This window comes from Temnothorax americanus, unplaced genomic scaffold (genome assembly GCF_048541705.1).
Source record: "Temnothorax americanus isolate GAGA-0224 unplaced genomic scaffold, ASM4854170v1 Scaffold212, whole genome shotgun sequence".
Lineage (NCBI taxonomy): Eukaryota > Metazoa > Arthropoda > Insecta > Hymenoptera > Formicidae > Temnothorax > Temnothorax americanus.
The window spans coordinates 79877-95373 of NW_027509352.1; the positions used below are offsets into that span (position 1 = coordinate 79877).

Below are 15497 nucleotides of genomic sequence, written 5' to 3' on the forward strand. Positions count from 1 at the left end.
AACGAATCACGTGACGACGTTTGTACTATTTTGGTACGATATTTATAATTGGCCTAGTTTACACCGATCACTTGATACGCGTATTAAATAGTAAATAACTAGTAAATAAGTCTGATTATTGGCTGATCAGTTTAAATATACTATATGATACGCGTATCAAGAGATCGGTGTAAACTAGGCCAATACCTTAAAGATCAATCCAGACAAACTTGCATAGCGCATAAACACAAGCATAAGAGAATTGATTGGTCCATATGCATGTGCATAAGGAAATAGACCAATCCGTTTCGTTATGCATATGGTTATGCACCTATGCAAGTTTGTGTGGATATAGCTTAAGGGCTCGGACACACACTTCTGCACAACGCATAATGCGTAAGCATAAGAAAATTGATTGGTCCATACACATGTGCATAAGGAAATAGACCAATCAATTTTCTTATGCTTACGCATTATGCGTTGTGCAGAAGAGTGTGCGCCCCGCTTAAGCCCTAGAGCATGCGCATGTGACCCCAGAGCCTAGTGCGTGTACATACGTATGCGCTCCTGAATGCCCACAATAGGTGCGTTCGGGAAGACGCTATTATGCTGCGTTTCCACTACACGCGTCGCGCGTTGCGTCACGACGCCGCGTCATGAGTTATCCAATCAAAACGTTTCATTTTATGACGTCATTTCCGACAAAATCTTGCGTCGGAAATGACGTCATAAAATGAAACGTTTTGATTGGATAACTCATGACGCGGCGTCGTGACGCGACGCGCGACGCGTGTAGTGGGAACGCAGCATTAGTGTATGTGTGCAATCGTCACTATACTATGGAATGTTAAAATAAAATTTTTAATAACTTACAGCTCTTTTTTTTAAATTTAAAATTCCCAACAGTCAAAGTGTAGGCGCTAAAGAAGGTTAAAAATTTGTTGACAATTAATTCTTTTTTTTTAAACGCGAAACTACCAAAAGGTTTCAATGCGGTACCAAACATTGCCAATCAATCGCCAATCGATTAAAAAAAAAAAAAAACTACCACAGTCAAAGTGGGGGGAGCTAAGAGAAGATCAAAAATTTGTTTTTTTGATTTTCTAAAGAAACGCGCAACCACCAAAAGTTTTTAATGCGGTACCAAACATTGCCAATCAATCGCCAATCGATTAAAAAAAAAAAAAACTACCACAGTCAAAGTGGGGGGGCTAAAAGAAGATCAAAAATTTGTTTTTGATTTCCTAGAAAAACGAGAAACTACCGAACGTTTTGAATACGATACCAAATACTACCAATCAACCACCAAACGATTGGTAAAAAAAAATATATCAATAATCCACTTGGGGGGGCTAAATTTGTTTAGGTCTTTGCACGGGCCGGCTATTCGCTCCGTGCGTTTCAGCGCCATCTACCGCTGTCGTCATGCAATAAAAGTGGAAACAACGATGAGATATGAGATATGTTTATTATTATACGTTGATTATTACCAAAGCTTCTTGTGCAATAGATGCAGTATATTTTTTTACATTTTACTGTTAATAATTTCGGTAAGTAAAAATTGCTATACGCGCATTATCTATGATTGTTACTATATAATTGGAGGTTGACTGCACAGTGGTATTTATGTCACTTTAATTACTGGAACTCCTATTTTTTATATTAGAAAACAATAAATAATAACTATACTGCTAATTAAACATTGCTTTAAAAAATGTCTGTAATAAAAAGTAAAAAATGTAGATTCAATAAAGTTACTTTTTCATACAAGTAATAATGAAAAAAAAATTTTTTTTTAATTCATTATTTTTACAACTTCTGACGCAACAACTACGATGACCCATTTTTAATAATAATACGTCTAGTTGAATAGGAAAATATTCCACCCTGAGTTTGCACTGAATGCCAAACTAGGAATTAAAAATTTCCGTATTGAATTCCATTGAATTCCGTCTATTCTGACAATAAAATGAATACCATTGAATGCCAGGATAGGGATTGAAAAGTGTCCGTGTTGAACTCCATTGAATTCCGACTATTCCGACAATGAAATAAATACCATTGAATCCCAAATTTGGAAATCAATATGTATTTATCGAATTCCATTGAATTCCGGCGATATTTACAACAGAACAAATTCCATTTTATTTCAAATTAAGATTGTAAAACGAGTACAATACGTTAAATTCCTAGTTTTATCCCATCGTTATTTGAGTCTATAATATATATTGAATATGTCATTCCCTGTCACTTACAAAATTGAAAGTCATTCTTTATGAATTAATCATAGACCTAGGATAAGATAGACGGAGCGTAACCCTGCGGGGTAGGTGTTAGCGCGGGAGGGGAAATAGACCCAAATTTCGGCAAAGTTCGGTTAGACTCGGAAACATTCGAACGCTCGACCGACTCGACAGCACACGGATGTGCCTTCGCGCTTTGGTGTGCGTTGGCAGCATGTGGAGGGGATGCGCTGGCATGCGCTGTTTGTTCGATTACACATTTGACAGTGTCAAATTGACACATTTTTCTGGACGGTGGACCATAACCTAGGCTTTGTTCGGGGAGCGCGCTATCAGCGCTATTTGGTTATAATTTATTTGTTAAAATTATGAGTTTCATATATGAGGGGCGTTCAACAAGTAATACGACACATTTTTTTCTCATTCAAGGTTTGTTTTATTGCAATACTAAAATAAAACAAACCTTGAATAGGAAAAAAATGTGTTGCCATTACTTATTGGACGTCCCTCGTATATAACGTAAATTCCTAAATACTTTCCTTAATTAATAAATAAAAGTTTATATACTTACGAGTGAAATGAAAACGAATGGCGCATTTCGTTTTCTTTATTTTCTTGTTCGGTGTTTTTATTTTCTTCCCGGTTTTTGCAACCGGCCACAACACAAATTTTCATTTTTATAATTACGGTAAATACTTATGCAGAATTTGCATATTTATTTTTTATTTGCAGAATTTTTGACGTTCGCGATCGTTATATGCGACAACTTCAATTCACGCGCGCGTAACGTAGTCCGAACGTCCCCGAGTCTAACCGAACTTTGCCGAGACTTGGGTCTATTTCCCCTCCCGCGCTATCCTTACCCCCCTTGTCCATAGTAGCAGTTTACGCTCCGTCTATCTTATCCTAGGTCTATGGAATTAATTGTAATTTTAAAAGTTCCGTATTAGTTTAATTTTTGGTAACTTTGGGATAAACAGACTAATGTAAAACATTAAATTTTTTAAATATTTAACAGTCGGTATTGTTACATTAAAATAAAACGTTTTATTTACAAAAATCATATTGGACAATTTTTATTGCAAATATATGTATATACAATTAAGTTAACAATAAATAGAATTCTTTTATAGAAAGAATTCTTTTATATATATATATATATATATATATATATATATATAAAAGAATTTTTTTTCGATTCTTTGTGCTATCTGGAGAGGGTAGATTAGCATACAATTCTCCTCATCGAGCTCACGCTGTACGCTGAAAAACAAAACATAATATAATTTATTAGATGCAAAAAGAATTCTTCTTAGAAAACTTTTTGCATCTAAAAAAGATTTCAGAATTAGTGACACACACACACACACATATATATATATATATATATATATATATATATATATATATGTGTGTGTGTCACTAATTCTGAAATCTTTTTATATATATATATATATATATATATATATATATATATATATATATATGTGTGTGTCACTAATTCTGAAATCTTTTTTAGATGCAAAAAGTTTTCTAAGAAGAATTCTTTTTGCATCTAAAAAAGAATTCAGAATTGGTGACATACAAAAAAATTCTTTTGCGATTCTCTGTGTTATCTGGATACTTCAAGTAACAAGCACACTGAGAGAGAAAATTTTTTAAACGAAGTAAATACATTTACTTAAAATGATTGTTTTTGATTGAAGTAAATATTCATTTTATTTAAATAAAAATATCTAATTTCAAGTAAATATGTGTATTGTATTAAATAAATTATTTTAAGTCATTATATATACATTTTCTACATTTAAATAAAAATTTCATGAAATACAGAATATTATTTATTAAACAAAGTAAACTGTTATTTCAAAATGAGAAATCTAACTTTCTTCACTTTAAAAATTACATCTTAGAAAAAGTTTTCTAGAATTAAAATGACAATTTTTTTAGTTAAAATTTATATGCTCATTGACACTTAATATATCTTGTTATAAGTAAACATTAAACAAGATAATAATTTTTTTCTATGTAGTAACATTTTTTTAAGAAAAAGTGTAATATTTAAAATCTATACACCAAGAAAATAAATATTTAAATCCAATAAAATAATTTCTTGAGCCATGTAATAAATCATTTTCTTGAATAAAATATGACTTTTGTGGGTTATAACGTTTCCTTTTCTTAATGACAAAATTTACTTTCTTGAAGAAAATTACTTCTTAGATAGCTTCTATCAAGGAAATATTCTTTTAAACCAAAGTGGCGGAACGCGCCACCACAGTGATACACGCCCGCGCGAAAAATGGGTAGTTCGCATCAACGCCGCTTGGCGTCGCATCGCCCGCACATTCTCTCGAGTTAAAAATTCCGCATCGACCGATACATAGGGAGACTCCCTACGGGACCGAATAAGATATTTTTGGATATCTTCAGGCGCTAGTCGCCTAGGGCAAGAGTTCCTAAGCTCTAAGCCCACACGGCGCCAGTCATCTAACTACAAAAATAAACGTTTATCTAAAAGCAATGGATTGGACCATCTCATTTCAAATCCCATCTAATTTCATCTAATTCCGCCAAAAAAGGGATTCAAAGGTATTAAAAAATTTTAATATCTTTTAATAATCCTTTTTCGTTTGCTGGGTATCTTAGGTACATAAGAATTTCTGCGAAAAAGGGATATCGTGGAGTCCGCAGGGCGTAACACCCCCCGCCTTAGGCAAATGTTGGGGGTGTGTAACACAACATTTGCGGATTAATTGATTAAGGAACGATTTCCGTTTTTCGCAAGTTTCTTGGTCCCCTTTTTTTCCAAAGGGTTCGTTCTTGGTTTCTGTTTAGAGAAAGAGGAAAGAAAAAGGCAACCGCCATAACCCCTTTTTTTATTCTTTCGTCCATCTGGTTTGTGCTGTTGCCTGCATGGGCATGTATTAGATTATTTTAGATCAAAGTTTTTAGAAAATAGTAATTCCGATTTACATGCCCATTCAGAGGCACGAGGAGTATTTATTATATACGCATATAAATATATAATTATATATATATATATTTTTCTAAATTTAATAATGTCTTTATATTATTCGCAACACGCAAGATTTCGTTTCATGTAAGGCTGTCTTTCCTTTCTTTAATGGGGCAATAACTGTGCCCTTACTACCTAGAGTGGATTGTCTACGTGGTTGTCGTCCGTCCCGAGACGTCCTTTTTTTTTTTTTTTTTTTTTTTTTTTTTTTTTTTTTTTTCCCAACTGACTTGTACGGCAGCCCCAAAGCTCCTTGTTTTTGTATGCCTCGCCGGCTTGCTGACAGATTTTAATGTATTTGTGATATATCGCAGGTTTAATACTTGCCATTTAATTATAGCTGGATTGTTATGTACTTGTCTGGCTGGGCATGGTATCCTAATGGATTAGCTCACCGAGGACGATGAGGGGCTAGCAGTTTTCGACTAGCAGTTGCTTTGTATAACAATGGTGGCAAGTTACGGTAAATAGATAAAATTCTCAAACGGAATAACTCATCGGGGTGCCGTTGGTAGTCGGCACATTTTTTGTTTGGTTTTATCCGAAAGTTTCCTTTTTTTCGCATTAAATAATTCAAGGAGGGAATGTGCCGGAGCCTCGTACTTATTTGACAGTCAGGTGGCTATTATTTTTATGCTACTCGTATTTATATTTCATTACTGTGCCCTTTTTTTGTTATTATTATTATTATTGTTATTATGTATATACATATAATTTAGAAAGGAAAGCATCCTCACGCTATTTTTCAAAACTACCTACGTAATTATATTTATTCGAAATCTTAAGAAGAAAGGTATATAGTGTAACTTAATCTAGATTATAAAAATAGCAAAAATAAAAGATTAGTATTATGAGTGAATAACATAAAAATAGAATTTTATTACAAGTTATAGGGTTGGAGTTATGAAATAAGAATTATAAAAATGTACGTAAAACATATGGTGATAAAAAGGTGATGGAGAAAAACCTGTTATGATTTATAAAATTAAAACCATGATTAGGACTAATATGTTAAATACTACGCAAATATATGACAATAAGAGACGGTAAAATTAAATGTCTAAATTAAATGTCTTATTCGTTAGAGCGAGCCTCAAAATTAATAACAAAGAAATGATTACGCAAAAGAAAGGTTACAAAAAGCTCGCTGTATTTTACTCGCTGGGATTCTCTGTTCTTACAAGTGAATGGAGGAGAGAATCCCAGGGATGGCCACCACCTCTTCGAATTCGCTGTGCTGGGCACATCCCATTTGCATGAGCAATTCCGCCAGATCTCGCGTCTCATCTTCGCTCTCGGGCCTCGCTCGAAAATTGATGATGGCGGCCTCGTCCTTGACCGCTCGCCGGATCTTTATCCATCCCTCTTTTTTCTCAACTAGGCGTTTTGTTAGGGCGATGGACCTACGGGACCATCGCATCCTTCCTTCGAGTGGTCGGAGGTGGGCTAGACCACAGGGGATGGCCTGCCATTCAAGTTGGCGGAAGCGATCCTCGAGGATGTAAACCTCGAACATAGGCCGCTGGACGGCGCGGCCCCAGTCTCTGAGGGCAACCGTCACTCGGTCCCCTTTTTCAACTTGGAGCACGAAGCCCCTCTGCCACCGTCTTCCTTCACGAATGGCGACCTCCATTTCGGGCACGATCTGGTCAGGTGGGAGGTGGAGGAACTCGCTCCTCCGATTCATCCTTCGTGTTAGATCCTCGATGAGCTCGTTGAGGTCCTCACGTCCACCGTCGAGGTGGACCCATAGGAAAGTGGGGGAGTCCACCCGGATTACCTTTACCCCAAGCGGGCCGCGGCTTAACAGACTGGTGTTGATGCATTTGATCTCCATATTTCCAACTACAAGAAATTTGTTGTTAAAATATCTGCATGTCGCAGCATGCGATTATAGGAGCAGTGATAGATTTTTTTTTCTTTATGCTACCCTTTGAGTTCGAAGGTGTAAGTGGAAGTTTCTTTCAAAGGGAGAAGGGGATAGGAATGTTCAGATTTTTTGTTTATTGACCCGACAAGCTGGACATTTGCCTGCCATTCCAGATTATGGAGTGGTGCGCTAGCTGACGTTCCTTATTCCGGAATCGTCTTTCGGAGCCGGAGTATTGGCACTTTTGGTTTTAGGCCTTCCCTGTCCCAAGTGTAATAAAAGCTGAGTTAACGAGTCCCATATCGCCCCTATTAGATATATCGACCACCCATATACTGTATGAAGAGCATATCCATGTACGAGTGTATCTAGTATCAATTTAATGCCTCTTGCAAATAAATATATATTCCAAGTAGGCCAGCGCTAATATTGCCAAAGATTAAAAATTTGCTCCAGAAATTTTCCCAAGCTGAAATCGCAATTTTTTTGATTGAAGCTTTATCGAATAGATTGGAAATTGATCCTCCACGCAACACGGTTAATTGTCCCATTAGTCCTCTTGCTATGGTGTTGAGGACGGCGGGTCTCTCATCGGGAAACATTATGTGGTCCTTTAGATCTTCTAAATCCTTTTGTGTATATATGCTGTTAGTAGCAAGGGCTCCGGGGTTAACGTATTTCCAGGTAGGTTTAGTCGTGGGTTTTATGACGGTGGGGGTCAGTGTTTCCACAGGTCTTGGCATAATTTTATACCACGAGTCTCCAAGGAGATACATGGGAGGTGCAAGTAAATTGCAATTGATCTGTGTTCCCTGCCGTAATAGTATATGTGTTTTGAGTGTTAAGAAGTATATCTCATTGTTAAACATTACTGGTAGTTGTTCATAACATTCTTGAGCGTGAATTATTTTTACTTCTACTGGAACACATTTTATTATGTGATTTACTTCGCCTGCTAAAAAAGCCATATATCCGGGTCCCTTCATAAAGTGGTAGGCGAAGATATCGGGGGATCGTGTAGCTATAGCTAAAGCGTTATGGATCATTTTTGACTTGAAATCGCATTGTTGTAATAAGATGTTTCTGTATAGTTGATTAATCTGACCACGGATGTGCTTTTCTACGTAGACAAATTTTGAATTCATACAAGTGAAAAGATCGAGATTGGCTACACGGCCGGTACGTTTAGGGATGTCCATTTCGGGTAAGGTCTCCCAAATACTAATTTCGGATGTTCGGTTCGAATGAGCATGTATCCACATGCTGAGTATCTACCAGTGCTGGTTAATGCAAAGACTGTGTTTTTGGCTTTTACAGTATAAGCATTTTGAGAGTGTTCATTTGCGTGGTCGATCACCTTTTCTGCATACCCTCTGTACAAGGTGCTATATGAGGTGAATTTACAGGAGTTATCAGGTATAGGATCCCAAAAGATGTTTCCTCCTTCTATGTCGGTGCATTTGGTGGTACTAAAATCACAGACCACACCTGATCTGAGATGTATACGGTTAGTGCTCAACTTAACGTTGGCGATGTAATCTTGCAGGGTGATCTTGACAGTCGCTTGTACGAGAACATTCGTCCATGCTCCGTAAAGATCTGTGTAGGATCCTCCGGAACATTTTCCGTCGGCGTCCACAATGCCAGTTAAGGTCGCGGGACGACTGGTGGTTTCATTAGGTTTTAATGCCATTATATAAGTTCCCTTAAATTCAAGTGTTCCATAGGTATGCATTCGTATGCACGCTTCCTTAGATACCTCGTGTACATATTTCCCATTGAGAACCTCTGAATTGTGAGAAAACATTCCACATTTTTTAATTGAGCGATCGATTTCGACCTTACATTGTATCACCTTTACAGATTCGAATTCATTGAGCTGCATTAGGTGTATAAAGACTTGGCTGGATGTGACCTTCGGTAGCGGAATATCGCATTCTTCAACGTTTACTAGTGATAGAGTAGTAAGATTTGCCGAAGCAGACCCACAATCATATCTTATTATTCCGTGAGTGTGGCGTATCCATATGGTTATTATTAATATTGCGATTATTCCTTTAATCCGGGGATCCATCCGAAATTTATATGACCTTATTGAGTTGTTTTTGTAGTTTGGAATATTTTCCCCTTTTTTATTTGCTTATTTATTTATTTATTTATTTATTTATTTATTTATTTATTCGTTAACTGGTTTGATATGAGTAATTCGCAATCGGTTAGGGTGTACAACTCGACTATTTTTCTTGATTCTGATTTTCACGTTGTTTTTATTTAGTATTTCTAGGACTTCGTAAGGTCCAGTATATTGATCTCCAAATTTACCTGGCTTAGGCCCTTTTAGCAAAAACACGTGGTCTCCGGGTTTAAAGGTTCAAGGGTTAATTTTTTTGTCGTAGTGTCTCTTGGATTTGAACTTAGCTTCGACGACGTTTTCACGAGCGTTCGTCTGTATAGTGTGTAGTTGTGTGACGAGATTTATTAAGTACTCGCTGTAATTACCCAAGCAGCATTTTTCGGTTAACTTTCCGACTAAGGACTACTTTTCTACTAATCACAACGTTGTAAGCGGTTCAAGAAAGTTATAAAATGTAACTTATAATTACTAACGTTTTTTGGACGTTGTCTAAACGTTAAAATTACGACGTGCTTTTTTTATCACTTTCGCGGCAATTCGCGTCGTGCGTGAGCTACGAGGACTATGCGACGAATGTTGACGATCCACGGCCGAACCGGTCCATCTCATCTCACGCGGTTATCGTCGCGTCGTCGGGAAACAACGCGCGCGCGCCGCGCGATTCACAGCTTGAGAGCGCGTTCGCTCGGCTGCACGGCTGCCATAACCATGCTTTAGATCACCATATAGATGGTATTGCATAGGTCGGATTTAGTTAAGATATACGACTCATTCGCAAATCTAGTATAGAATTTTCAACTAATTAATACTTTATCGACATGTTAAGTCAGTTTGGCGACCTTGTTAAGACTTTTAGTCAATATAGGTACAATTTTGCCTACAGTGGTATACTACTTAGTTTGGAAAAGTCGGAAAAAGTTAATTATTTTATACGAAAAGACAAATTTTAGTAGAATTTATCGCACCTTTTACTACGTAAAGTTTGATATAGTGTGGAACGCTGACTTCGCCATTTTCATTCCTCAAAGAGGAAGGCAAATAATCCGCCATTTTCCAGTATATTTAGATTTAAATATTTTAACGCACTTTATTAACAATTTAAAGCATTTATATAATATCTGTTGTTAAAGTTTTGACAACATATTTATCTTAAAAGTAATTTTGATGAAAAAAAAATTAAAATCTACACTTTGGAAAATTTTAGTTATTTATTAGAATATTTAGTAAATTGGAATATTTTAGAAAGGATTCGTCTAATTTTGACCTATCATTTCCACATTTATCAATAAAGTGGGTTTTGTTATACAATTTCAGTGCTGGGTTCGTGTATTTATGGCAAAATTACAATAGTATCAAAGACTGCGCAAACTATATTTTTCCTATAAAGTCATTTTATTTGTGCCAAATTGATAAGTACGTATTATGATACATTTATTACACCAATGCCGTCATATGGTTTGAATGGAAGCACGAAAACTACACCTAAAATGTACGTTGTGAAAAAATAACCTCAGGTCTAGCAGAGTGTACAAAATCAAAGTTTACATACCAACGTTAAAACTGGTGGAAAAAATGTAACCTCAATTTAACTTATATGAGTCGGATTCCAACGTTGGTACAACCTAAATTTGATTCCCCAAATTAGTGCAAAAGAGGGTTGAAACGACGTAGCAAAAACGTTGGATACTGTAACGAACCGCGAAAAATCTCAAGGCCGCATGTAAACGACACGACATACATATTGCTTGCAACACTGATACTGCTGTAAAATTACGCTTAGAGTAGGTTGCACGTATAGATACTGTATTTTGCGTAGAAATAGGAATTAGTAGATGCACGAATAATAATATTAATATTGTCACCGTTCAAGGTTACACATGAATAAATGTATATACATATAATTTACGACTCAAGACAGTATTGATATTATTATAATTCGTAGGTTTAAGTAAATCGCCTGTTAATAATAGTGTTAAGTATTATCAGTATTGTTCTTAAAAGTTATTACAGATTATTTAAAGCAACAGTGTAAAATATAACCGCAACAATATAAAGGAACGTGGAAATAATATTCGCATAATTAGATAAATTCGTCATCGATCAATCGATTCGTAGTCTGGACCGACGCGCGACGCTCTCGATCAATAACACGGTGTACAGCGAGTTTCACGTGATAAATTCACGTACTCGCGTGATTACAATATTCCCTTCACCCCGGACGCCACCGACCGGGTAGTATAAATACGGGCCCTGCGAGACGGGCCAAGCAGATTCCCTCAGATTCCCTCAGATTCTCTCAGTTTCATTTCGATTTCGAGAGCACCGCGAGTCGAGAAGGGACTTAGTCGCGAGACCGTTATCGTCCGAAAGGACTTAGCCGCGAGAGCGTTGTCGTCCGAAGGGACTTAGCCGCGAGAGTGTACAGATCGTGGTGCCTTCTCACGCGTCGTGCTGCCGGATACTCTGTAATAAACGAAACGCCATCAGCATTAATAAATACTCATTCTACCAGACATAAAGATTTATCCTTCTTTTATCTTACACTGATTTCTACCGGATACCCGTTGATGCGCGCCTCCCTCAGGGCGTTCTCAACCGATCCTTCCGTCAATGCGCGCCTCTCTCAGGGCGTTCGTGACAGTTCATTAAACAGATGCGCGCCTCTCTCAGGGCGTTCTCTAAATTCCTCTGTTCCTTCTTTGTTCCTATAACATATATTAATCTAAATCAGCGAAAATATATATATATATTAATTACGACTGCCTGCACGTTACCGTAAGGGTCCTTACACACACGCGTACTCGCAAGAACACACGCACACCCACACGCTTGCATGCGACTGATGGAGGAAGGAAGTTGAACCAGTCACTATATACTTATATAACGTACTCGGAGCTCAGCAAGTTACCAAGGTAGGTACATTTTTTCATCAATGGTGCGATCCAGACGATCGGGACGTGCTCATCAACAGAAAAGGCTACAACGAGCCTATTATTCCGGCGGCGATTTCGATCCGCGCGTGCTAAACACCGTTCCGCCACCGACAGTAAAAACTGATCCTCGCGTAGAATCACCGGTCGTTGCAAATCGGGAGCAATCGAGTGCCATGGTCCAAGACCCACAGTTACCTAAGATAACGAAAATCGAGACGTTAACAAAAAAAATCCGCCTGATACTTAGAGAAGTCCGTACCAACCCAGTCAAAAATTAAAGAAGAAATGTATATATATATATAGTAGACTTACCGTCTCTCCTCGTTCATGTGAGGCACTCACACAATATCGCGAAGGTTTCAATTCACTCTTTCTCACTGATTAACCCACCCCGACGTCCGAACGATCGTCCGGACGTAACAATACCAACGTTAAGTGTGTTTATCTTAACGTCGGGCGGACGTCAAAATGCTGCTTGGGTAGCTAATTTATCTTCTAGAGCCAGAGGTTCGTTTGATGGAATTCTCGCTATTTTACCGAAAACTAATTCGTACAGAGTATGTTTCGTTGCTTCGTGTATACTAGTATTTTAATTAAACATTGCTAGGCTAGTCCATCTATCCCACTATTTTTGTTCGTTTGCGTATTGTTTAAGGTATTCTCCTAATGCATGGTGTGATCTTTCTAACGATCCATTTGATTGAGGGTGAAAGGCCGTCGTGCAAAATTTGCAAATTCTGAATATTTTAGCAATCTTTTTCATTAAATCGCTTATAAAATTTCTTCCTTGGTCGGTTAATATGGCTTTAGGTGCCCCTAATACACAAATAAATCTGTCCACGAAGGCTTCCGCTATTGTTTCAGAGGTTTGATCTAGTAGGGGTATTCCCATGCAAAATTTAGTTAATTGATCTTGCAAAGTTAAAATATATTCATTGCCTCTTTTGGTTTTAAGCAGAGGTCCTACGATGTCCATTGCTACTTTATCGAAAGAAGATCCTGGAGTGTCAGTAATTATCATAGGCTGTTTAGTCTTTACTCGCACCAATTTTTTCAATTGACATTGTAAACATTGTTGTATGTATTGTTGAACGTCGGCTTTTAAATTTTCCCGGTAATATTTATGCTTAATTCTATGATAGGTTATTTTTGTAACGCCTCGATGTCCTCCGGTAGGTGAACAGTGGATTTCACCGATTATAATAAAACGAAGATCCCTAGGAGGATATTTAATTAATCCGTTACATATAATTAGTTTGGTTGTCGAATTAGTAAAAGTTAATTGTAAAACGGATTTTATGTTATTCCATGGTACGTTATTGACAGTATCTGTCTTTGCAATGCTGAGTGTTTCTAAATTTAGTCTGTCGGCGACTTCTTGTAAGTTTTTTATGACTGCAGTAATCTGCGTTAAAGTCATTGTGGGGCCTTTCCGTTGTCCTTCACTGATGGGTAGTGCTATATGGTAATATGTTTTATACTTTACGGCCTTTGCTTTACCTAAAGTAAGCGGGCTTAATCGTGGGATTTCGTTTTGTTCGAATAACTTTTGTGATCCGGAATCTAACGGTTTTCCACTAGTGTCGACAAAGTATGCCAAATTGTCTTTACGTAAAAATAGCAAATCGCGAGTTTCTACTATATTACCTTTGAGTGTTTGATCATCAATAACGGTAGGTTTTATCCGTGGATTTTTATTTTCATTAGCGGGGACGTTAAATTTGCTAGATTCGCCTTCTTTATCAACTATTTTGTTATCTTCAATGTCACTGTCTTTGTCTGGCGGGTCGTTTCTTTCTTCTATTTTTTCGATTTCATCTCCCTGATCTTGTGTTCTTTCTTGCTGGTCATGTATATTTTTTGCTGTCTGGCTTCGAGTTTGTATTCTATTATATTTAAGAGGGTCGCGGATTAATGCTTTTTTTTACAATTTTTGGTTTCGGCGGTTCACGCAGTTCTTCCTGCGTAAAAGGTATAGAATCTGTATTTTCATCAGGTGAGTCTTCGTTAGGTGGTAATTTTTCCATTTTTTCATCGTCTGAGAGGTATAGATTGAAATCCTCGTCTTCCTCTTCCCCGTCAAATTCCTCTAACATTTTAGAAATTGTCTCTGCATTTTTGGGATCGTTCGGATTTAAGAGTTTTTTATGATTAAGTACGTTGCAGTCTGCTTCTTCGAAATTTACCGGATTTCTTGACAAAGCGTCAGCGTTAACATTAGTTTTTTCTGCCTTGTATTCTACATCATAATCATATTCTGCTAATTTCAATCTCCAGCGGAGAATTCTCATATTTGCATCTTGGGCATTTTTAAACCAAAGTAAAGGCTTATGATCTGTGACTAATGTAAATTTCCGCCCGTATAAGTATGGTCGGAAGTGTTTAACACAGTATATTATTGCTAATGCTTCTTTCTTGTATGTATCGTATTTTATTTCATTGTCGGTTAAAGTTCGTGATGCGTATGCTATTGGTCGGTTTTTATTTATTTCTCCTTGTGATAAAATGCCTCCTACGGCAATTCCAGAAGCGTCGGTAGTTAAAATGAAAGGTTTTGAAAAATCAAAATATTGTAAAACTGGTTCTTGGCACAATTCCTGCTTTAATATTTCGAAAGATTCTTCTTGAACAGATGTCCAATCAAAATGCGTATTGTTTTTTAATAGGTTCGTCAAAGGTTTAGCTAATTTTGAAAAGTTTGGTATAAAATCTCCTGTAATATCCTGCTAGTAGGGAAGCAATAGATACTCCGAGCCCAGGGATCTCGGGTTGCGGTTAGCGTGGTCGGGGGGGGCTTCGCTGCCGCGGGGGGAGCGCCGTAAGCGGTGGGCGAGGGGGTCGAGGGACGGTGTTAAGAGTCACCAATGGGGAGGGCTATGCGGGGGGAAGAGAAAACTGGGCGAGAGGGGGATCGCGACGCGAGGGGAACACTTTATGTAAGGTTGGGTGTGGCAAGGCTGCCAACGGGGGTTTGGCGCGGGGCAGGGTCGCCAACGGGGGCTCGTTGCGAGGATTTGGGCGTTTTCCGAGAGGCGCTCGGAGCGGCGCTCGCGCTGTTACCGATCGTTTTAAAGAATCGCGGGCCAAATATATTTTTTGTTTGTTTTTTTCTCTTTATTCGTCGTCGTCGCTTGCGCGCGTTTGTTTTCCGAGGAAGCGCTCGGAGCGGCGCTCGCGCCGTTACCGACCGTTTTGGAGAATCGCGGGCCAATATGTTTTTTTTGTTTTTTTTTTTTTGCTTTTTTGTCGTCGTCGCTCGCGCGCGTTCGGGCGCGTCCGAACTCGTTCGAGATCGTTCCTCTGGACGTTTCGGGGGGTG

The 15497-nt window shown here is 37.9% G+C and overlaps 1 pseudogene; it reads right to left on the reverse strand.

Moving 5' to 3' along the window:
* Positions 1 to 7300: 7300 nt before the first annotated feature.
* Positions 7301 to 8804, reverse strand: LOC143897960 (uncharacterized; annotated as a pseudogene).
* Between the last annotated feature and the right edge of the window lie 6693 nt (positions 8805 to 15497).